The 23,247-nt window shown below is 44.0% G+C and overlaps 1 protein-coding gene across 1 annotated transcript in view; it reads left to right on the top strand.

Annotated features, from left to right (window-relative positions):
* Positions 1–23,247, top strand: part of prkab1a (protein kinase, AMP-activated, beta 1 non-catalytic subunit, a) — a 306,897-nt gene that overhangs the window by 283,113 nt on the left and 537 nt on the right. The window lies entirely within an intron of this gene.

Raw genomic sequence — 23,247 nt, 5'->3', positions numbered from 1 at the left:
CTTTTCAGAGTACCGTGATGTTTTGTTTTTTTTTTCAAATCCCATGGCAGGGTTATGAGATGATAAATTTGAATTGTGCTTGCGTCCTTTACAACCAATCTAAATCGTTCAATTTGACTTACTAGGTCCAGCACTGCAGCCAATTATACAACTTTTTAATTATGCAAAACGGCGCACGCAGAAAGTTTTGAGGAAATGCATTTGTTTTTTCTTTTAATTGAGCAATTGAGCAATTGAGCAAGAGATCTGACTATCCGATTGGCCAAACTGAATATACTGTATATCTTTTGTATGCAGATTACTTTTTAATTACACTTTAGTTCCATAAATTATCCAAGCTCCTCAATTGTCTGAATGCTGGACAGATTCCAGATTTGTACAGCTCAAATCCGGAAAGACTGAGGCATTCAATGTCGCCCCGGATCACTTACAATCTCTCATCAAACACAGATTAGGATCCAATCAAAACCAGCCTTTGAGACCTCTGTGTGATCATTTGCTAATCCCGAGGCCTTTGACGCTCACGTCTGTCCAAATCCTGTTTTCTTACCTCATGCAATGTCAGCATAGTCTGATCAGTATTCTTCACATGTAAAATGGAAATGGTCACCTCTCCTCGACAAAGTAGGTGAAGGGCTACTTACAAAGATAGCAGAATAGATCCCCACAAAGACCAGGCCTGTAAATTTGTTGCGGGTAGTTTTATGGTAAATGGTGCTGAACATGTAATGAAATATCCGATAGTCAACCTGAAGGAACACATTGAACCACTGCATATTTTCATTTTATTTTTTGTAATTATCCATATCATGCCTTTATTTCTATTTTTTTTTATGTCACTGCAATATTTTGTAAACATCCATATACTACGTTTTCAAGAATGGTAATTCATCAATTCCATTATACAGTATAAGTGGTGTGTAATGTGACAAAGGAATCCTCGCAAATAACAAGTCACACTTACTGTTACATGCAAAAATAAATACATAAAAATTTAAAAACTAAGTCATTAATTACTCAGCCAGGAGTCGGTCTTGATTGGTGGGACCAGTTTAACCCTGGAGAACCCACGGGGTCAAATTTGGCACCTATAAATTCTGCTACTCAAATGCTACCCTTAAATCCCAAAGGGTCAAATTTGGCTCTAATCCTAAATTAGGATTAAAGCATTGAATATTTGAAAAAAACATATTTTGGTGTTCAGTGAACATATTGCAGTCATTTAATGTATAATTCATCATTTTCCAAAGAAGAAACAGGTTCTTGGGAAAAATCCCACTGACACACTCAAAATATCTGATAGACGAAGTAATCCTTTCTGACAAAAAAGTTCATATCAATCTCACTTTTGTAGTCAGATTGATATCAACCTTTTTTCTATTATCACTTCATTTTGTCTAAATTTCAAACTGCAAACCAATCCTCCCCCAGGAGTAGGAATAGTAAAAGAGCACGCCTGCATGTATGTATGTATGAACTACCTGCTGAGTACCCACCGAAGCAGTAAAGCCTCTTGAGGTCAGCACCAGCGGGGAGGCGAGTCATTTGAGATTCCAGAAAGTTTGTATGCTGTTCATGAGCATCCTCGGTGTGTTCCCAAGGGTAGAGGATGGAGGTCTTCAGGCTGTATTCTCCATGAAACGCTTAGCTTGTCTCATCTCAGCAGGTAGATGTTGTATAAACATGTGTTTGACCGCAGGGAGGCCTCCGACAATGAGAAGGGAATCGAGCGGATGCAAACTTCCCTTATGCCAAGGGAGGAGTTTTGAGATGAACGAATGACACCAGACACTAAACAGTGAGGATGGCCGTGCCCACCCAGCTTGTAGTCTTTCCGTGCATGATTCCTCCGGGTAGCGATGGGGAACTAGGACAGTCGGCTAAAAGGCAACATAATCAATCAAAACAGGCGGTCTGACATTCAACACAACACAATATTTCTGCAGGGAAATCATTGCTAAAAGATTGTTCCTTTCTTTTGGCACTGCAAATACTTGACACTCGTCAGTGACAATAAATTTGTTCGGTCTCCTCTTTCCGTAGAAGTTTCCTAAATTGACGATCGATTGGGGATTAATGATGTCCCCGGACAAACGTCTGCTATGAACAAAACTGGAATTTTTTGCATTGTGGAAGTGCCATATTGGCCCGAATATAAGACGGTGTTTTTTGCATTGAATTAAGAGCGGGGGTCATCTTATATTCTGGGTCTAGACGTTATACCCATTCATGACGCTAGATGGCGCCACTTCTCACACAGTTTTTGAGAGTATATAAAGTTTACATTAACAAAACCGACTTGGCCAGTGAGTGTGCAATAAATATACTGTAAAAAAAGCTCAAACTCCACACAGGGAGGCCGCAGCTGGCATCAAAACCACAACCACTGGAACACCGGGCCGCCCTTATACTTTATTTAATTAAATTGTATTTTTAGACCAGTTCAGGGTGTCTCTCACCTGTATCCACAACAGAGCTGGGAAAGGCTTCGGCACGCCCACAACCCTCTTTTGGGGAAAAGCGTCTCAGATAATGAAAGGATGGATGGAAATTGAAGCAATGAATGTATGCCATTTGATATTTATAACTCCTATTCTAAATCTTGTCTTCACTTGGTGCTACATCAAGGAAAGACAAGCTCAGGGAAATTTATCACAAATGAATATAGTTTTCATGTGCTTCTCGAACTACTGACTGTTTCAATCCAGTATATTACAGTGGCAGTATAGCTGATTGCTTGTGGTTTTTAATGTCTTTGTTTATAAGACGAGACCTTCTCTCGTTGCGGTCTCGGCTCACAGCTGTAGCAACGCCACCCGAACCCCCACCCGCCCCCCAGACCCCCCTCGGGCAGAACACGTGTTTCCAGCTGTCAGCGGGGCCAGAGTTTGTTTTACCAATCATCACCCTCATCTATCTGGTGGAAGCATCTTTGCCGGGATAGAATTTCAACACAATGAGAATCACTTCACACTGTGTGATACTCGACATTTTTAGTTGACTAATGCAATGGCATAAGGCCTTTCTGTCCCATGTAGCAAAAATGGGCTGTGATAGCTTCTTACTACCTTAATCTAAAAAGGGCCAATTGATTAGGTAAGGGTTAAAATTGATACCACAAAAGGTATCAATTCAAAATGTTTAAATGTTTTAAAACAACAGATTTCCCATATTATGGTTAAAATACAGCTAATTGAAGTTTGGAGCTGATCACGGGGGTGCACTGACACAAATTGAGGACCACAGCTGGAGGCCGTCACCTTACCGTGGTGGAGGGGTTTGTGTGTCCCAATGATCCTAGAGGCTGGATCCTAGAAGTTGTCTGGGGCTTTATTCCCCTGGCGGGGTCACCCAGGGCAAACAGGTTCTAGGTGAGGGGCCAGACAAAGTATGGCTCAAAGACCCCAATGATGATTGAAATAAATGGATCTAGGTTTCCCTTGCCCGGACGCCGGTCACCGGGGCCCCCCTCTGGAGCCAGGCCTGGAGATGGGGCTCGTTGGCAGGCGCCTGGTGGCCGGGCTTAGACCCATGGGGCCCGGCCGGGCACAGCCCGAAGAGGCAACGTGTGTCCCCCCCCTTCCCATGGGCTCACCACCCATGAGAGGGGCCAAAGGGGTCGGGTGCAATGTGAGCTGGGCGGCAGCCAAAGACGGGGACCGTGGCGGTCCGTTCCTCGGCTGCAGAAGCTAGCTCTTGGGACATGGAATGTCACCTCTCTGGCAGGGAAGGAGCCCGAGCTGGTGTGTGAGGCAGAGAATTTCCGACTGGATATAGTCGGACTTGCCTCCACACACAGCCTGGGTTCTGGTACCAGTTCTCTCGAGAGGGGTTGGACTCTCTTCCAATCTGGAGTTGCTCACGGTGAGAGGCGCAGAGCAGGTGTGGGCATACTCATTGCCCCCCGGCTCAGTGCCTGTACATTGGGGTTCACACCGGTAGACGAGAGGGTTGCCTCCCTCCGCCTTCGGGTGGGTGGACGGGTCCTGACTGTTGTTTGTGCATATGCACCAAACAGCAGCTCAGCATACCCACCCTTTTTGGAGTCCTTGGAGGGTGTGCTGGAGAGTACTCCTGCTGGGAACTCCCTTGTTCTGCTGGGGGACTTCAAGGCTCACGTGGGCAATGACAGTGATACCTGGAGGGGCATGATTGGGAGGAACGGCCCCCCCGATCAGAACCCGAGTGGTGTTTTGTTATTGGACTTCTGTGCTCGTCACGGATTGTCCATAACGAACACCTTGTTCAAACATAAGGGTGTCCATATGTGCACTTGGCACCAGGACACCCTAGGCCGCAGTTCAATGATCGACTTTGTAGTTGTATCATCGGATTTGCGGCCGCATGTTCTGGACACTCGGGTGAAGAGTGGGGCGGAGCTGTCAACTGATCACCACCTGGTGGTGAGTAGGCTCCGATGGTGGGGGAAGATGCCGGTCCGTCCTGGCAGACCCAAACGTATAGTGAGGGTTTGTTGGGAGCGTCTGGCGGAATCCCCAGTCAGAAGGACTTTCAACTCCCACCTCCGACAGAGCTTTTCCCATGTTCCGGGGGAGGCGGGGGACATTGAGCCCGAGTGGACCATGTTCCGTGCCTCTATTGTTGAGGCGGCCAATCTGAGTTGTGGCCGTAAGGTGGTTGGTGCCTGTTGTGGCGGCAACCCCAGTACTCGCTGGTGGACACCAGCAGTAAGGGATGCCGTCAAGCTGAAGAAGGAGTCCTATCGAGCCTTTATGGCCTGTGGGACCCCAGAGGCAGCTGACGGGTATCGACTGGCCAAGCGGACCACGGCTTCGGTGGTCGCCGAGGCAAAAACCCGAGCGTGGGAAGAGTTCGGTGAGGCCATGGAAGCCGACTTCCGGACGGCTTAGAGGAAATTCTGGTCCACCGTCCGACGTCTCAGGAGGGGGAAGCAGTGCACCACTAACACTGTGTACAGTGGGGATGGGGCGCTGCTGACTTCGACTCGGGACGTTGTCGAACCGGTGGGCAGAGTACTTCGAAGACCTCCTCAACTCCACCAACACGCCTTCCTTGGAGGAAGCACAGCCTGGGGACTCTGAGGTGGGCTCTCCTATCTCTGTTGTTGAAGTGACCGATGTGGTTAAAAAGCTCCTCGGTGGCAAGGCCCCAGGGGTGGATGAGATCCGCCCAGAGTTCCTCAAGGCTCTGGATGTTGTGGGGCTGTCCTGGTTGACACGCCTCTGCAACATCGCGTGGTCAACAGGGAGAGTGCCTCTGGATTGGCAGACCGGGGTGGTAGTCCCTCTTTTTTAAAAGGGGGACCGGAGGGTGTGTTCCAACTACAGAGGGATCACACTCCTCAGCCTCCCTGGTAAGGTCTATTCAGGGGTGCTGGAGAGGAGGGTCCGTCAGGAAGTCGAGCCTCAGATTGAGGAGGAGCAGTGTGGTTTTCGTCCCGGCCGTGGAACAGTGGACCAGCTCTACACCCTTAGCAGGGTCCTTGAGGGTATGTGGGAATTCGCCCAACCAGTCTACATGTGTTTTGTGGACTTAGAGAAGGCGTTTGACCGTGTCCCTCGGGGAGTTCTGTGGGGGGTGCTTCGTGGGTATGGTGTACCGAACCCCCTGATACGGGCTGTTCGGTCACTATACCACCGATGTCCGAGTTTGGTTCACAATGCCAGCAGTAAGTCGGAATCGTTTCCAGTGGGGGTAGGACTAACCCCTAACATAACCTTTATGGACAGAATTTCTAGGCGCAGCCGAAGCGTTGTCTTATTCTTATTCTTATTCATCCCATGGCCTAAGAGGCCGTCGGGGTGCCATGGTGGAGGTCTGGGCAGTCAGGGATCTCCAGCACTCTCGGTCCTTAGCTGTTCGTAGCAGGGTCTGGAAGCTGCAGTTAGTCCATTCCTTAATGTTGTCCATCCAGCACTTTCTCTGTCTGCCTCTTCTCCGTTTCCCTTCCACTGTCCCCTGTAGGATGGTTTTAGATAGCGAGGTATGCCTTGTAACGTGGCCATACCAGGCCATTTTGCGACGTTTTACCGTTGACAGTACGGGGTCCTGTTCTCCAGCGAGGGTGGTGACTAGCTGTCTGACATAGTCATTTGTCCGGTGTTCTCTATAAGATATATGGAGCATCCTTCTGTAGCTCTTGTTCTCAAAGGACTGAATCCTGCGTTCCGTGTCTGCTGTGAGTGTCCAACTCTCACAGCCGTATAGTAAGGTGGAGAGTACCAGGGACTTGTAGAGCATGACCTTCACCGTGAAGCTGATGGTATTGCTCCTCCAAATTCTGGCCAGTCTTGTCATGGCTGATGTTGCGATGCCTATTCTTGCTTTAATCTCCTTTGTGGAGCTCCCATCCTCACTCACAAAGGACCCAAGGTATTTGAAGTCCTTAACCACTTCCAGGGTTTGCCTGTTCAATGTGATGCTTGTTGGTGTTGTTTTACTGTGGCTATTGACCAGTATCTTGCTTTTCTCTGCACTTATCTCCATGCCATAAGCCCTCGCTACCTCTTCCAGTCTGGTGGTAAGATCCTGGAGTTCAGCTTCGCTTTTTCCCATAAGGTCTATGTCATTAGCGAACCGGAGGTTGCAGATGGGTCTTCCTCCGATGGATATGGATGTGTGGAACTCTTCAAGGGCCTCGTCCATGATGTTTTCCAGAAAGACATTGAATAGGACAGGGGACAGAAGACATCCTTGGCGGACACCGATCGATGTTTTAAAAAGTTCTCCCATAGTGTTGTTAATGAGAACTGCACTACTCGAATTTGTGTAGAGTGATTGAATGACCTGGATGAGATTATTGTTGAAGTTGTAGTTTCGGAGCACCTGCCACAGCCCCTCATGCCACACACGGTCAAAGGCTTTTTTAAAGTCGATGAAGTTGTGGTAAAGGTCATGTTGATGCTGGAGGTGTTTCTCGATGAGTAATCTGATGTTAAAGATCTGCTCCGTGGTACTCCTTTTTGGTCGGAATCCTGCTTGTTCTTCTGAAATGATTTCCTCTGCCCTGCTCTTTAGTCTATTCAGGATGATCCGTAGTAGCACCTTGCTTGCATGGCAGATCAGGCTGATGGTCCTGTAGTTCTGACACTGCCTTGAGTTCCCTTTCTTAGGGATGGGAATAACGAGAGATTGTGTCCATTTTTGGGGCCATTGCTTGGTTACCCAGATATTTTGACAGATGTGTGTGAGTACTTTTGTTGTCTCATGCCCTCCATGTTTCCAAAGCTCTGCAGGAATGTTGTCGATGCCAGGTGATTTGCCAATTTGCAGGTTTCTTACTGCCTCCTCCACTTCAGCCTGGAGTATTGGCACGTCGGCATCTTCGCTGGTAGTCTTTGTGGCGTCGGTGATTATGTTAAGGTTGGGTTTTATTGTGAAATTGTAGTTCCTGGCAGTACTCTGTCCATCTTCTGGTTACTGCTGTCTTTTCGGTTAGCAGAGCACCGTCCCCATCTTCTATTATTGTTGCTGTATGTTGCCGTGTCTTTGTCAGTGTCTTCAATGTGGCGTATGCTGCTTTACTGTTGCCCTGTCGTATCCCTGCATCTATGTTTTCACACTGCTCTGTGATCCACTTCTCCTTCGCTTCCCTCATCCTCTTCCTGATATTTTTGTTCACCAGAGTGTGCTGTTCTGCTGCCTCTGGGTCATCCTTCTTGGTCCTTTTTAATGTCCTTCTATGGTCACACAAATCAAGGATGTCATCTGTGACCCACGGATTCTTTTTCTTTCTAAACTTCCCCAATACTTCTGTCGCTGTTTCTACGAGTATGCTCTCCATAGTGTCTGTCAATGAGTCTATGTCTTGTAGTAGGTTAAGTGTTGCAAATTTTCCTCCTATGCTTGCCTCAAATATTCCTGCAACTTGTGGGTCTTTCAGTTTGTCTAAGTTGAACCTGATGCGTGGTGTACTGTGTTGCTTTTGTGTTTTAAGTTTGAGTCTGAGCGTCAGCAGTACCATATCGTGGTCACTTCCCACGTCCGCACCAGGAAACGTTCTGGTTTGGGCTTTGTTGATGCTTGACTTGAATCTTTGTGGGGTGAATATGTAGTCGATTTGATTGTGTGTCACACCATTTGGTGAATGCCATGTCGTTCTGCGGGAGATTTTATGTGGGAACAGTGTGTTGGCTGCGGTGAGCTTGTGGCTCCTTGCGAATTCCAGAAGTCTTAGCCCTCTGTCATTCGTTTCTCCTAGCCCAAAACGTCCTGCTGTCCCTTCCCAGTGCTCATGTGCGTCTGTGCCTATTTTGGCATTCCAGTCTCCCTGGACAATGAGAAAGTCCTTCTTGGGTGTTGCCTTGATGGTGTTTTCTAACTCCTCATAAAAAGTTTCTACTGCATCATCATCATAATCCATCGTTGGGGCATACACTTGTAAGATGGTAATATTCATGGGCCGCGCAGCGATCCGGATGCTGATGAGCCTGCTGGATATAGGCGTGCAGCTGATGACTGAGTTGATTTTGCTGTTGTTGACAATAAAGCCAACTCCATGTTGGTGTCTAGATTCCTCTCCACTATACCATATCTTGTGACCTTCTTCTGTGGTGGTCTCACCACAGCTGGTCCACCTAACCTCAGCCAGTCCCAAGACGTCCCACCTGTATCTGTCTAATTCATGGGTCAGCTCTTTCACTTTCCCACAGGCATACAGTGTGCGGACATTCCATGTACCAATGACGGTATCACTCCTTGGGAGGCTGTGATGACTTGATGGTGTTCTTGTCCCAGTAGTAAACTTGTCTTCCCCACCCTGGGGCAAATCAGTGGGTAGCGCGGTCGTTGTTTTTCCGGGCCTCGACCGATCCGGCATGTGTGATCCTGACTGTTTATTCCTCATGACATTTCAGTAGGCGATTAAACTTGGTGGTGCCTATCTCCTCTCCAAGCTCTTCACCAGGGGGCCAAGGACCCCCCGGTTACCCTTGTCTAGTTTAGCCTGCCGGTCGAAGCAGTTTACCGTGGTGTGGCCGCAGAAACTCTGCTACTTGGAGCCATAGACAAGAGCTGGGTGTTGGTGAGGACCAGTTAGGGATCAACCAGCTATAAAGCATCAGCAATGCAGCTGCGACCGTATCACCCTCAAGGGTACTACCTCTCCCGTACACCCCATACACCACAGCGTTGAGGGGGTCCGTTTTGGGGGGCCTCAGTATTGCATCCCTGCTTTTTGCAGATGATGTGGTGCTGTTGGCTCCTTCAAACGGGGCTCTCCAACTCTCACTGGAGCGTTTCGCAGCCGAGTGTGAAGCGGTTGGGATGAAAATCAGCACCTCCAAATCTGAAACCATGGTCCTCAGTCGGAAAAGGGTGGAGTGCCCCCTCCGGGTCGGGGAGGAGATCTTGCCCCAAGTGGAGGAGTTCAAGTATCTTGGGGTCTTGTTCACGAGTGGGGGTAGGAGGGAGCGGGAGATCGACAGGCGGATCGGTGCAGCGCCTGCTGTGATGCAGACGTTGTATCGGGATGTCGTGGTGAAGAAGTAGCTGAGCCAAAGGGCGAACCTCTCAATTTACTGGTCGATCTACGTCCCAACCCTCACCTATGGTCACGAGCTATGGGTCGTGACCGAAAGAACGAGATCCCGGATACAAGCGGCTGAAATGAGTTTTCTCCGCAGGGTGTCCGGGCTCTCCCTTAGAGATAAGGTGAGAAACTCAGTCATCCGGGAGGGGCTCAGAGTCGAGCCGCTTCTCCTCCACATCGAGAGGAGCCAGATGAGGCGGCTTGGGTATCTGATTCGGATGCCTCCTGAGCGCCTCCCCGGTGAGGTGTTCCGGTTATGTCCCACCGAGAGGAGACCCCGAGGAAGACACAGGACACGCTGGAGAGACTATGTCACCCAGCTTGCCTGGGAACGACTCGGGATCCCCAGGGGAGAGCTGGAAGAAGTAGCTAGGGAGAGGGAAGTCTGGGCTTCCCTGCTAAAGATGTTGCCCCCGTGACCTGGCCCCGGATAAGCGGTAGATGATGGATGGATGGATGGAGCTGGAGGCCAGTTGCAGCGCGTATATAGACAATTATTCACACCAAAGGACAAATGTAAGACTTTGTTTAACCTCACAAGCACATTTTGGGAATGTGGGAGGAAACCGGAGTTCACTGAGACAATCCACACAAGCACAGGAAAACGAAAAACAAAAACACAAGCGCTACATAGAAGGGCCAAATCCACAACCTCAGAAGTGGTCTCACCACTTATCCGTGCGCTGACATCAACCATTTACATTTTACTTTTTATCCTTTTTTTGCGGGGTGCTTATAATAATTTCTGATCATTCCCCATTTTTGATCATTTCATCTAGTGGACTGTCTTGTATTTTGTGACCCTTACAGTTTTATTCACAATATCACATCAAGACAGTGTAAAACGTCAATGTCCAAAATAGTACAAATTTAACCCGTTCAGGGACAGCGGTTACAGCAGTGGGCAGCTTATCATATGATCAGGTTACAGGGTGCATGAAAGGGTTAAGATGACATTCTTCAGTAAAATACATTTTGAACAACAAAACATCTCATTCTGCTGGCCTCTGTTGAGAATTATTGCTGCGAACACCTAAGAACCAAAGAAATTAGTTACGAAACACACACACACACTTGAATAACACAAACATTTGAATGTGTATTATTTTGTTTTTGTGTGTATTTTTTTTTCCATTGTGTTTTGTGGAGGAGAATGGTTGATGGAAAATGTCAACTGGCACATCTGGTACTCTGGCGAGTGAATCATTTCTTTTTACAGTTGTGAAGGCACAACCTGACAAATGAATGACTCAAAAGGATTCTATTTACATTCGATATATTAAGAGGAAGACAGGGATTGCATTCCATCAAGTCTAAAACAGACAGGACAGTCTTTCATTTTTGAAAGCATTTGCTTATTTCTGTTGTATTCTTTCATTAGGGGACTGAATACACCATAAAATGAAGCATTTTCATGACATTTCATTACACGATAAGCATTGTGTAATCAAAAAAATCTGTGCTACATGCAGAACACACCATTTTTTAAAGACTTCATCCATGCGGCACTCGAGGTTATTGGCTGTGATTACCAGAATTGCGTCAACGCAACCTTCACAATACAGAGGAGCAAAGAGGCAGAGGCTATGAAAGGAGAGAAAAGCCCTTAATGTCTGCCATTCTTGTGGTACACGCTCATCAGCTTCCTATTGGTGGTTCCCTTTGAGTAGCTTTATGCTTGGGAGATGTCATCAATTGTCGCCCGCCTCATGTCTGCCCAGGTGCTCTGCAAAGCCCCCTTCAGTCTGCCTGTAAACACCACAACAAATATAGAATGATCCAATGTGGTTTATCATCGTGATCCCCTGCAATGTCATGTCGAGGTGTGGTTTACGCCGCAAGTCCATTAGCAGTAAATCAAGGGGAACGCGAGCGTACAAAATGTACAGCAATACGAACGCTATTTACAGAATACTGAATATCAGCAAAGGCAAGACCGCTGCGGTTCGTCAATAGAAGGCGCTACGGCGCTGCTCTACCGCTTAGCTGCGTCACCTTGAAAAAAAAAAAAAAATATTCATTCATTCATTCATTCATCTTCGTTACCGCTTGATACTCACTAGGGGTTGCGGGGGGTGCTGGAGCCTATCCCAGCTGTCTCCGGGCAGTAGGCGGGGGACACCCTGAATCGGTTGCCAGCCAATCGCAGGGCACACAGAGACGAACAACCATTCGCACTCACACTCACACCTAGGGACAATTTAGAGTGTTCAATCAGCCTGCCACGCATATTTTTGGAATGTGGGAGGAAACCGGAGCACCCGGGGAGAACATGCAAACTCCACACAGGGAGGCCGGAGCTGGAATTGAACCCGGTACCTCTGCACTGTGAAGTCGACGTGCTAACCACTGGACTACCTGGCCGCCCTATATATATATATATATATATATATATATATATATTATCATAAGATAAGATAAGAAAACCTTTATTAGTCTCGCAATGGAGAAATTCCCGATTCACAGCAGCAAAGTTATGAAAGGAAGAAGTAGAACAACAAAATATAGCCGCTGCTGGAAAGGCAGCCACTCATGCGGCGCCATTTTGAAGTCAAAATAACAAAAATAACACAACACATAGGACACAGACAGTCGTGCAATTTTCACAATTTTTCTGTATACAATTTGTTGTCTGAAGCAGTTATAGGTGAAAGAGGAGAGGATCAAAGTGTCCTTTCACCAGTGGATCAGAGACGTCATGCTGAAAATGTGCACACGTCTGCAAGTTTTGAAAGCAAACACAAAGCTTTGGCGTCCATTGACGAAAAAGAGATTAGCTCACATCTCCTGTCCCATGTAAATCCACTTCAATTCCAAGCCGCGACTCACAGTTCCACATGCGCATCGGCGCTCCACGCTAATGTTCTTTTCTTCTCAATGCTCTTTTCTTCTCATATTTACCTGTGTGATTTATTTGACCTTTTTTGATTGCAACCACAGTTATGATTGCACACTGGATGATTAGTGCAAAATTGAGAGTTTTGTCACAATGTTGTTGATGTTGGAGCATGTGTGGATTTGTGTGGCCATTCACATTTGTGATGTCGCTTACAATCACAGTTCCACTTAAAAGATGTTGGATGGGATTGAGGTAAGGGCTCTCAGGTTGATCCAAAACACACCAGCTTGAGATTGTCTCCGTGGAAAATGCTCACCGCACCCCAGGCACCAGAAAAGAGCCTTATTAAATCTGTCCTCCCCAAAAAATCACCAGAATGTTTTTTTTAAGATGGCGATTGATTCAAGCCTAGCCTGGTTATTTGAATGGACACCATGTCCCCAATATGTTTGTGTCCATTTGTGCAGTTTCCAACATTTTTGTTCATGACTTTGTCACATCTGATTTTCAAGAGAAGAATTGCAGTGTTGAATGTGAGTCTGAGGTTTGAGTTTCTTTGTTGTCCACGCGTGGCTGAACCTGCAGACTAATGATGAGGCCAGAGGATTGCAAACTCCCACGGCTATCTGTGTCCCTTTTATTAAGATGCAGGCGGCAGAGAAAATCAGTTGGGTGTGGGACTGATGGGATAAGCATCTCTCCCCAGAGAAAATTTTTATTTGTGGCTGAGAGCCACTGTGCGCTCCTAAATTTTAATTACGATGAGAACGGAAATACGACAATATAAGACTACACCTGTTTTCTAACAAGAAATAATTATGGTTACGTCGAAGAAAATGTGGCTGTTTTATATTGTTTGACCGTAGGTTTTGTTTTTCACCTCAAACATAATTGGGTCAGTTCTCCAATTTTGCTCAATTCAGCTGCTCTCTAAACGTGAAGCATACCTCCCATTAGGAACAGTTCTGCTCCCCGAGGCCACGGAGGACACAGGGAAAGTAATTACGAGACATAATGTTATTAATTACTCTGAGCGCTCATGCCTCTGTTGGCCCTCAACTGTTTGTGGATGAGCCTCTCAAAGCCAGGCACAGGCAACGCCACAAAGCCCAAGTAACCCACTCATCTATGTCATTGGATTGAAGCGAATCTTACGCTCATTTACAATTTTTGGAACTGTGTCGGTTTTCTCTCTGCGAGCAAGGCAAGGGAAAATGTACCCACTATCTATCAGCGGCCATCCCCTGCAGTTATGTTTGTCCTTACAAAGCACAGAGTTAAAAAAAAAAAAGAACATGAAGGAAGAAGATGGTCAGACTGCACAGTATGAATCAATTTGCAAAGCAAAAAGGAAATTTGTTTGAATACCATTATTCGAAGTACAATAATTACTCATACTGACATGTAATGAGTCCCTTGCATGTCTGTGTTTTCTCATTACAGGTGTGAAATCTCCTGCCTTCACGTTTTTTTTTTTTTTTAACCGCATAATCTCCTGCTACTTGCAGTTTATAAATACCTCCAATAGGTCACAAATAGCACCGTACAATCTCACTAGCGCAGTGATAATATAATAAGACATGCAGTTTATTTTTAATGATGGAAACACCGCAGAAGATACTTTTGGAATTATGCAGGTTTCAGGAGCTTGATGATTCACAGCACCTGTGACCACAGCCACAAAGCATTTGCGTCTCTCTACTATATGTCTGTCACGATGCTACGGTATCAATTCTATGCAAAAACTGTGCTGTTTGTTTCAGTTGTTTTCATTACACTAAATGTATGGCTGCCAAAAATCACGGTTCGACATGCGCCTTGGTTATAAGGTCACAGTCCAGTTCACATTTGGAGCAGGCGAGGATTTAAAGACTTCATTGAATTAATTAAGTAGATTTATATTTTAACTCTTTCAGGGACAGCAGTTACTACAGTGGTAACGGGTGCATGAAAAGGCGAATGAAAAAAAAAACACGACAGACTTAATAGTAAATCCTCCAACAAATGTAAACTTCTCTAAATAAATGATATATGGTACAATAAATACTTAATAACTAACAGTGTAAATATGTTCTTTATAAAATCACATTTGTATGATTATTTCTTTTTTTGGGGGGGGGACATCATGAATGATGCAGACAAAAGAAACGGTAGCAGTTACAATGGAATGATTCTGCTATAAAAAGCTTGATGACATTTATTATTGCTTCATCTGAAGAGCCAAGTTGAGGCTGTTAAAATGCCACTGGATCTTTGATTCACTGTCAAACACGGATTACTACCCTCGATGTCTGCTAGCAAGAGGCTGAGCAATCACCGTACTGATTGTTTTTGGAGCTAAAAATTCAGAAAAAAAAACAGAAAGCGAACAAACTATGCTGGAATTATTTGGTCATCTACCTGCAAAATGAAGTTGTTGAAGAATGTGTTTTCTCTCTGCGTGCTATTTGTCAGGGACTTTTATGAAATGACACACAGATTGAGAGCCTGACTGTCCTTCCCTGTTTTACCATTGGTCTGGAAATGACATCTCCAAGAAAGGCTGGGGTGTGACAAAACTATTACATCGTTTATGGGTATAGTTTGTTTCATGCGATTCAAAATGTGAATGCATTTGCACTGGTTTGCTGTGGCAGATTTCATTCAAGAGAAAGTGAAAGCCATTTAATGAAGAGTTTAAGTGATGACAAATGGGACTTACTTTTTTTGGGCCAGTTCCATTAACAAAACAAACCTGCCATCCTCAGATTCTTTCTGAGATGCACAACATGAGCTGTGTAAATGGCTCTGCATGTTTTATGCTTATATATCTAAGTGGAAATTTGCTAAATCCATCCTTTGTTTTCCCCAAGTGCATTTTGTGCATTCAGTGCTCCATGCTCGCCTCCGTGTAGCTATAATTGATGCAATAAATGTGAATGGTGAACAGAATGCAACATGATTGGTATAACACAGATGCAGACTTGACGACAAAGACAAGCATTTCTGTTTGACGCTAAAGAGAACAGCAACAATGAACCACGTCCTGAATGGCCTCCCACAAGAGGAATCGTACCACGTTTCTACTAGCGAGACTCTTTGGCGGTAAAGATGCATTTACTTCTATACCTGAACGGGAACATTTTCTTTCATCTCTGTTACAGCGTATCAGAGAGACACATCTCGAGTCATTTGAAGTACTGTTACCAGGGGACACGCTGCTGGGCCACCACGCTGAGCTTATTTGATTTACTGAATCTTATGTCAGCTCTGACAATCCACTCTATGCTTCATGTCTAGTTCCAAGTACAGGGACAGGAAATAAGAACATCATCGGCCTATCCCTTCCAGCTATGAGTGGCCCACTGCCTATTGCTGTGATGCAGGACATTGGAGTGGTTTTACTTTGTGAGAAGTCAGCGAAATGTAACACCCACAAGGACCACAGAGACGTAAGCACTGAGGAAAAACAAACATTACAAACAACAACCACAAGCAAAAAAATGATATATACCATTGTAAAACGGTAGTGAATAATGCTTGACTTACCGGTCAATAAATCATTGACTGGCTAAGGTCTTGAATTTATTCAAGAAATGCTCATGGAATATAACCCGAGTTGGGTTCTTTGGTCAGCAGATTCGAGTCAGTTCGTGGAGCCCAGAGTTCAACGTAAACTTGGTGCATCAGCATTTAGTTGTTATGCTGCATGGAAAAAGTGAGCCACAAGTGTAAATACTGTTTAATCCAAGTTAAACTATTCTTTAGGATTAAGGTCTTTAGTAGCATTTCTATGATAGAAATTCAGCTATCGCGCTGTGTGTTGTTTTAGTCATTTTAGTAAATTAGTTTTTATTTCTCTTCTTAGTTTTTAAAGGTCTTTAATGTTTTTTATGTCTTGTATGTGTTTGCCTTTAACATGCTATATCTTGCCTCTAAATGTTCTTGAAATATGTGAAGCACATTGAGTTACCTTGCAAATGAATTGACAAATAAAAAGTCATCTTTAACTCCAATAAAATTGAGATGACTGTTTCTTTTAGTCCGACCATCTGTCATCTAAAATAATCTAGGATATAATGATTTAATCTCCATGGGACTAGGTATACTCACACATTCAGTCTTCAATTAACCTTTCATGCAAATTTTTGGAGTGCGGAGGAAACCCGTGGATGCAAGGGGTGGGGAAATGGCTGATGATTGGGCTGCCGTTATTTAGTTATTCACTTACTTATTTTTAATGCAGATATTGAATAGGCCGAAAACTGAAGATGATTATACCAAACTCAGGAGTGTAAAATTGCATTCTTTCAAAGACTTTGGCAAGATTGTTTTATTTATTTTTTGTTGGGGGGGTTTCACAGCATTTTGTTGACTACTGAAGAATTGCAGTGCCGCAAATTCTATTTTGATGAAATTGCAAGGCAATATAGGACTGCAAGGTCAGTTAGGCAATTAAAAGAAGCTGTTAGGGCGCTCCATCTCATTTCCATTTGTTACATAACACGGCTCATTTCACAGCCATCATGAACCTCCGGTGTCAATATTGTCTCCATATTCATAAATAAAAGTCTGGCACAGCATTTCTTAAGGCCATTTCATTTGCTTTTGAAGGAAAGGGGGCGATACGCTCTAAGGTCAGACTGCGCTCCAGCCTTGAGCCTCACTCTCTGACAGGTTTATTCAGACAAAGGGCCAAGGTGGGAGTGAAACACTCTCGTGCAAGCCAATTAGAGCTTGTTTATTTTTCTCAGCAGTCTAATAAATGTCACTTTCAAGTTTTAATGACTTGGAAATAGTGCTTGATTAAAATGCAGGCCGGTAGTGTGACCGGAAATCAAATACAGCCACAGACACCATCATTGTGTAGAATATAGCAAAGCATTGTTACGAGAGGTTATCATAATGATAGGAACATTTACAACACCCCAATGACCTCAGTGTTCAACAGCCACCATGAGGTAGAGGAAAACTCAGTCCCTGAAGGTGCTTTCATCCTGAAATATTTAGACAAAGGCAGTGAACGTTTCAACAACCATAACAAGGAAATGGTCAAGCCTGTTCACAGCACTGGGTGCTAAATAGGAACACTTTCTCAAGGCACCTCAGCACCTTGTCCAAATGTAGGAGGCCCGCTTTTTGCACTCTGTGAAATAAGTCCAATGCAAAAGAAATAAATAAAATGGTGTAAGCTAGCCAGACTCATTGCTGTGCATGTGGTGAGATGTTCAAGTTTGTATGAGCACCACATTGGTGTCGCGGTTCGCAGATCCACATCAGAGTTGAAAAGTTCGGAGTTCCAATCTCAGCTCAGGCCTTTCTGGGAGGAGTTTACATGTCCACCCTGCGCTTGTGTTGGTTGGACTTCCTCCCGCATTCCTAAAACATGCATTTAACATTTGTCAAAATGTAGAACTCAGCTGATGAAAACAAATGTATAAATGTATATTCTATTGACTGTCCCTCAAGTTCATCATGACATTACATTGTTCAACTATCAATATTTTCCTATACGTTATTGAATATCAATAAGACACTTTTTGGAAACAGCACCATAGTTTTAATCATAACAAAAGCCTCTTCTTAAGGCGCTGTCTTCTTACTGTTTTTTGGGCTCTGTGACATTTGCAAATGTCACTGTAAGCTACAACACAATTATTTAGTGTTTTATTATTGAGTGTCCGTGTTCTGCCAATGCTCCCGCAATTCATATTAATATTCCCGTTCTCTACTTTGCTGGAATTTACACTCCCAACAGAAAAAAAGGAACCCAACCATGCATATGGATGGTCATCATGGTGAATCGAGTCACTGCCAAGTATATTGCAAGAAAATAATGAATATTACATCTCTCTATATATACAGTATATACAGCCATTTAACACAAAAGAAGAAGCTAAACTGAACTGCTTGTTGTCGCACCCATGGTGAGAAGTCCCAATTACCAGTTTCTCGCCAGAGCCGTGGGAAGACGAACAAGCCATGTTCAAAGATCACCGACAGAGATTTCACTGATAAAAGGACCCCACCAGATGTAGCACATTGAGAACATGTTGCAATTGACTTAAAGTTCATTCTTCAAATATAAAGTTCACTAGAAGCACGAGGGGAAAAATAAGACTCACCACGGTCATTACATTGAGATAAAAGCCCAGTCCCAATAAATTGAATTCCAAGATAGAAAAAAATAATCCATTGGAGGAAAGTATCCATTACAAGTAATGTCAGATGTGGCGTCAGAAAAAATGAAACCATTGTATTGTATACTATACAGCAACGACCTTAAAGTCGGATTGAGGGCACGGCTAAATGTTTAATTAGGCAGCTAGTGTTGGCACGCTTAATAATAGAGCTGGTGCAGATCCAGTGGCAGGGCCAGACAATTTGCAGTGATTTCGGCAGCAGACTTTCACTGTGGCTGCCAAATGGCTTTCTGTCCTGAAGAATGGGACAACTGGCTGCAACGCAAGACCTGCCAGTGTACCATCACCATGCTAAGCTATGCTGCTAAGTCGCCCATAGCGCTGACAGAGGAATAAAACAGTTTGGATTATTTTTTCCGTTTATTCAGCACACATTTGTGTCAGCGGCATCAAATGCTGCTCTAAGTACTCCAATTTAACCATGCGCCTAGATCGGAGCTGTCCAGACTTTTTTTTTTTTCCTGAGGGCCACAAAGAGTTATTTGACGTTTATTTGTTGATTTGACGTTTTGTCAATAGGACATATAGGCGTAACCGCGCGGGTTTTATCTTGACTTTGTTATCGTCAAGATTCAACGTAAGTTCCATCAAACAGTGTGAACATGATGAAGTGATGGTGACACAATGCCAAGTGGCTCGCTGTCCTATATACGTATTATCCAGCAGACGATTGAAAAGCACAGTGTACCATTCCTTTCATAACTTTGCTTCTGTAAATTGGGAATTTCTCCATTGTGAGACAAAAAGTTTTTCTTATTCTTATTAAATATCCATCATACCGTATTAAAGATCAACCATGTATTAATTATACAATCACGTTATCAACCTTTCCCCCTGGAGGAAGCCCGTCTTTGCCTTCTCGGTGAAATGCTACTCAGTTGTTGTTCGTAGCACCAAATTCTGCTGGCTGTAGCATCCAGATAAGGGCTGTTATGTGTTGAATAGTTAGTGGTTAAGTGTTGGTGCTCTCTAAAGTCCGTGTCATTGTTATGTGAAGGGTCCCGGCGAGCCCCTCATGCTCAGCTCTCCAGGTCGCAGTAATGAGAGGGTATAATTACTGATCACACTTTGCAAATGGAGCAGAAGGGGGAACAGCATTGTCTAATAAATCCAACATTCATTTTGAAGCGATGCTGAAATGTATGGTTTATGCTAGCTTGGTTTGCTGCTGCTGTTATTTTCTGATTGTTTATTTTTTCAGTTTAATTTATGCTTGATTGAAAAATATTAAATTATTTTTTTAGAAATTGACATTTTCATAATGCCATGACATTTATGCACATAGCAACCACAAGGTATGTGCTTGACAGTGTTTATTTAATTTATTGATATGCATTTGGTTGGTGGTTTGATAGATTCCTTTTATTTGTTGCCAACCCTTTGTTTTATTTATTTTTTAATTCACGTCATTTTGGCACTATGCTGAAAGTGAATATAATTTCAGATGACTGTCTGATAAAATAGTGTCCCCTACGAGTTTATCTGTGCTTTCTGCAGTCTTGATAATTTACCATTAAAATGGTAAATAGGGACAAACGCTCAATCAGAATTAAGATGTTCAACCTGCTTTGAAATTTGCCATATAGAACTTTATTACATTCGATTTTGGAAGAAAGCTGGGTGAATTTTGCTTCGTCTGTAATGTGTTCCTTGACTTGTTTTTGGCTGTTGTGGAGATGAAGACTTAGGACATTCTTGTTCATCCTTGTTCAGCTCACTCGGGCGGGATGACCTTGAAAGGTCAAAATAATGACCATAATGAAAAAGAGGTAGCTCTCCTAAAAGTGTGAAATCAGTATCCGTATCAGTGCTGTGTGCAGTTCATTGAACAAGACTTCTCTTGTGTTTTCTGTGTTATTCCAGATGCAAAATGTGTTCATTCCAGGTCTGATGGTGCATCCGACACACTTAAAAAGAAATTGGATATTAGTAGACTTATCATTCCTAGCCAATGTGCTGTGAGATAGCGTCAGGTGTGCTGTGGGAATTTATCCAATTTCCCATTTCCCCAAATAATTATTTAAGATCTGTTGTGTGTGCATGTGTGTGTCTGTTTGTACGTCTGTCTGTCTGTTTTCAATTTCTGCAGGGATATCAGCTTTGTCTTGAACTGAACAGGCCTAAATTTGTAGGTGAATCGAAAACATCCTCATTATGTCAGTATCCTGCACTTTACATTTATTTGTGACGTTTTTGGTTGGTTGTGTGCCATGAGATTTTTAATTTTTTTTAAATATGTGCTTTGACTAAATGAAGTACTTAATTTTTGCGGTGGAAATGACAGGAGGTGGTTGCAGTTATAATGTATTCCAAGGCGAATATACACTTTGTATTAGAGTAAAGGTTGGGAAACCCTTGAGGGCCACACACGGTGGTTGTGTGATCAAACAAAAATGACAGTTGGAGAAAAAACGTTCTTTCACTTCAATATATGAGGACCGGCCAAAGGTTGCATCCTTCTGTTACTCTCTTGTGATGCCATAAGAATTGCATTTCTGTGATTTTTCACAATCTGATTGCATAACTATTTTATTTTAGGTTAATACCCCCCCATAAGGCGAATATATAATATTTTGACAAACCAAGCAACATCTACTTGCTGAATCCGTTCAATGACTTTAAATTGTGTATGCAAATCATTCACCATCTCTTCCTACTGATGATAGACGCGTATCATGAGGGAAAATGCACGGACACGGCAAAAAGGGTTATCCTCCTTAATAGACTCTTCACCTACACCCCCCGAGACTGGTTTCATTCTTATCTCACTGGTTGCTTTCAGTTCATCCAACTCAATTCCTTCACTTCCCAGTCCATCCCCGTCTCTTCTGGTGGCCTCCAGGGCGCTGTCCTGGAACCCCTCCTCTTCATTATCTACCTTCTCCCGCTTGGCAATATTTTCCGTAATTTGTGTATACACTTTCACTGTTTCGCGGATGACAGTCAGCTCTACCTCCCCAGCAAACCCGGCGCCTCACTCTCACCCTCCAACCTCTCACACTGCCTCTCAGGAATCAAATCTTGGTTTACCCATAACTTCCTCAAGCTTAACAGCAATAAAACAGAACTCCTCCTCGTCGGTACCAAATCCACCGTGCACAAAGCCGACAGTTTTTCCCTCACAATTGATAGCTCCACTGTGTCCCCTTCCCTTCAGGTTAAGAGCCTGGGTGTCATCCTCGATAGCGCACCATCTTTGCACTCCCACATAAATAACATAACCTGGTCTGCATATTTCCACCTATATAATACCAATGGTCTCCGTCCCTCCCTCACCCCTCACACCACTGCTGTCCTTGTCCAGTCTCGTCACCTCCCGTATTGACTAATGCAATTCACTTCTTTCGTCCATCACAAATTCCTCTATAAACTTCAACTGGTTCAGAATTCTTCAGCCCAGATCATCACATGAACCCCCTCCTTTCATCATATCACCCCCATCCTACGACATGCAGCTCCACTGGCTCCCTGTCAAACTTAGAATCAACTGAATAACAAAATACTTCTCTATACATTTAAAGCCATATATAACCTTCCCCCCACCCCCACTATCTGTCTGATTTTCACATTTAAATTCCCTCTTGTTCCCTCAGGTCCTCATCCTCCCTCCACCTCTGTGTACCTCTGCCCGCCTCAGCACAATGGGGTGCAGAGCTTTCAGACGCTCTGCCCCTAAACTCCCGAACTCACTTCCACCCATCATCCGTAAGATTGATTCTCTTCCCACATTCAAATCCCTTCTCGAAACCCACCTATTAAAAATCGCATATTTTATTTAAATGAATCTCTTCTTTTATTTATAATTTTACGTGTGGTTTTATTGTTTTTGTTCTTGATTGTAAAGTGTCCTTGAGTGTTGTGAAAGGCGGTTAGAAATAAAATGTATTATTATTATTATTATTATTAGTAGTAGTTGTAGTAGTATCATCGTTGAAGCATCTTACTGTAATTAAAGGAACTTACAGTACCTTGAAATATTACAACAATTGTATGCGGAAGCGTACACTTGCACGCACATGAAAGGTTGTGGAAAAAGAAGTACTCATAGAGCAGGAACAGCTAGTGCTGGTGCTTAGCAGAGGCAGCCATTGTCAATTCAATCTGTCACTTTTTCTTTTTTTTTTTCTCAATGGAGTGTCCTGAGATTTTGTCTAAGCGCATCCTAATGAGGGTTGTAATCATGCTATGCACCGGACGAGACTATTCAACTAACGAAGACAAGTGTATGATGACAAACCAAACAGACTTCTCATTGCCTCCTCTGGGGCTCGGACTGTAGTCTTAATCACAGAGCTCGACAACAGATCCCACGCTTGTCATTTCCGGGCTTTGAACTACATCTGACTTTGCATTTCGGCTCGATTTTAGTCAAACCAATTATTTCACTGACATGAGCTATTTCATAGTTGTTCAACCTAGAGGAAAGACCGACAATCCCCATGCTAGTTCTCTTGAATGAAGGAGACTGTGCAAAGACAGCAAACACGCTCTCGCTCTCTGTCTCTTTTTGTCTCATTATGACAAAAACCCACAAAACCTTGAGGCTCTATGGTGATATAATTAAGATTAAGATTAAGATATGCTTTATTTGTCCCGCAATGGGGAAATTACAATCAGAATTCAGAAAGGAAAACGCTGGGTAGGGAGAGGGAAAAAAAACACGCTCAAACTATCCTCTTCCGAGGATAATTTAATTCCAGCATAAAAAAGATCCT

Source organism: Hippocampus zosterae, chromosome 18, assembly GCF_025434085.1.
Source record: "Hippocampus zosterae strain Florida chromosome 18, ASM2543408v3, whole genome shotgun sequence".
NCBI lineage: Eukaryota > Metazoa > Chordata > Actinopteri > Syngnathiformes > Syngnathidae > Hippocampus > Hippocampus zosterae.
Note: the sequence above shows the minus strand (reverse complement) of the source record. Positions and strands in the feature narration are given on the sequence as shown.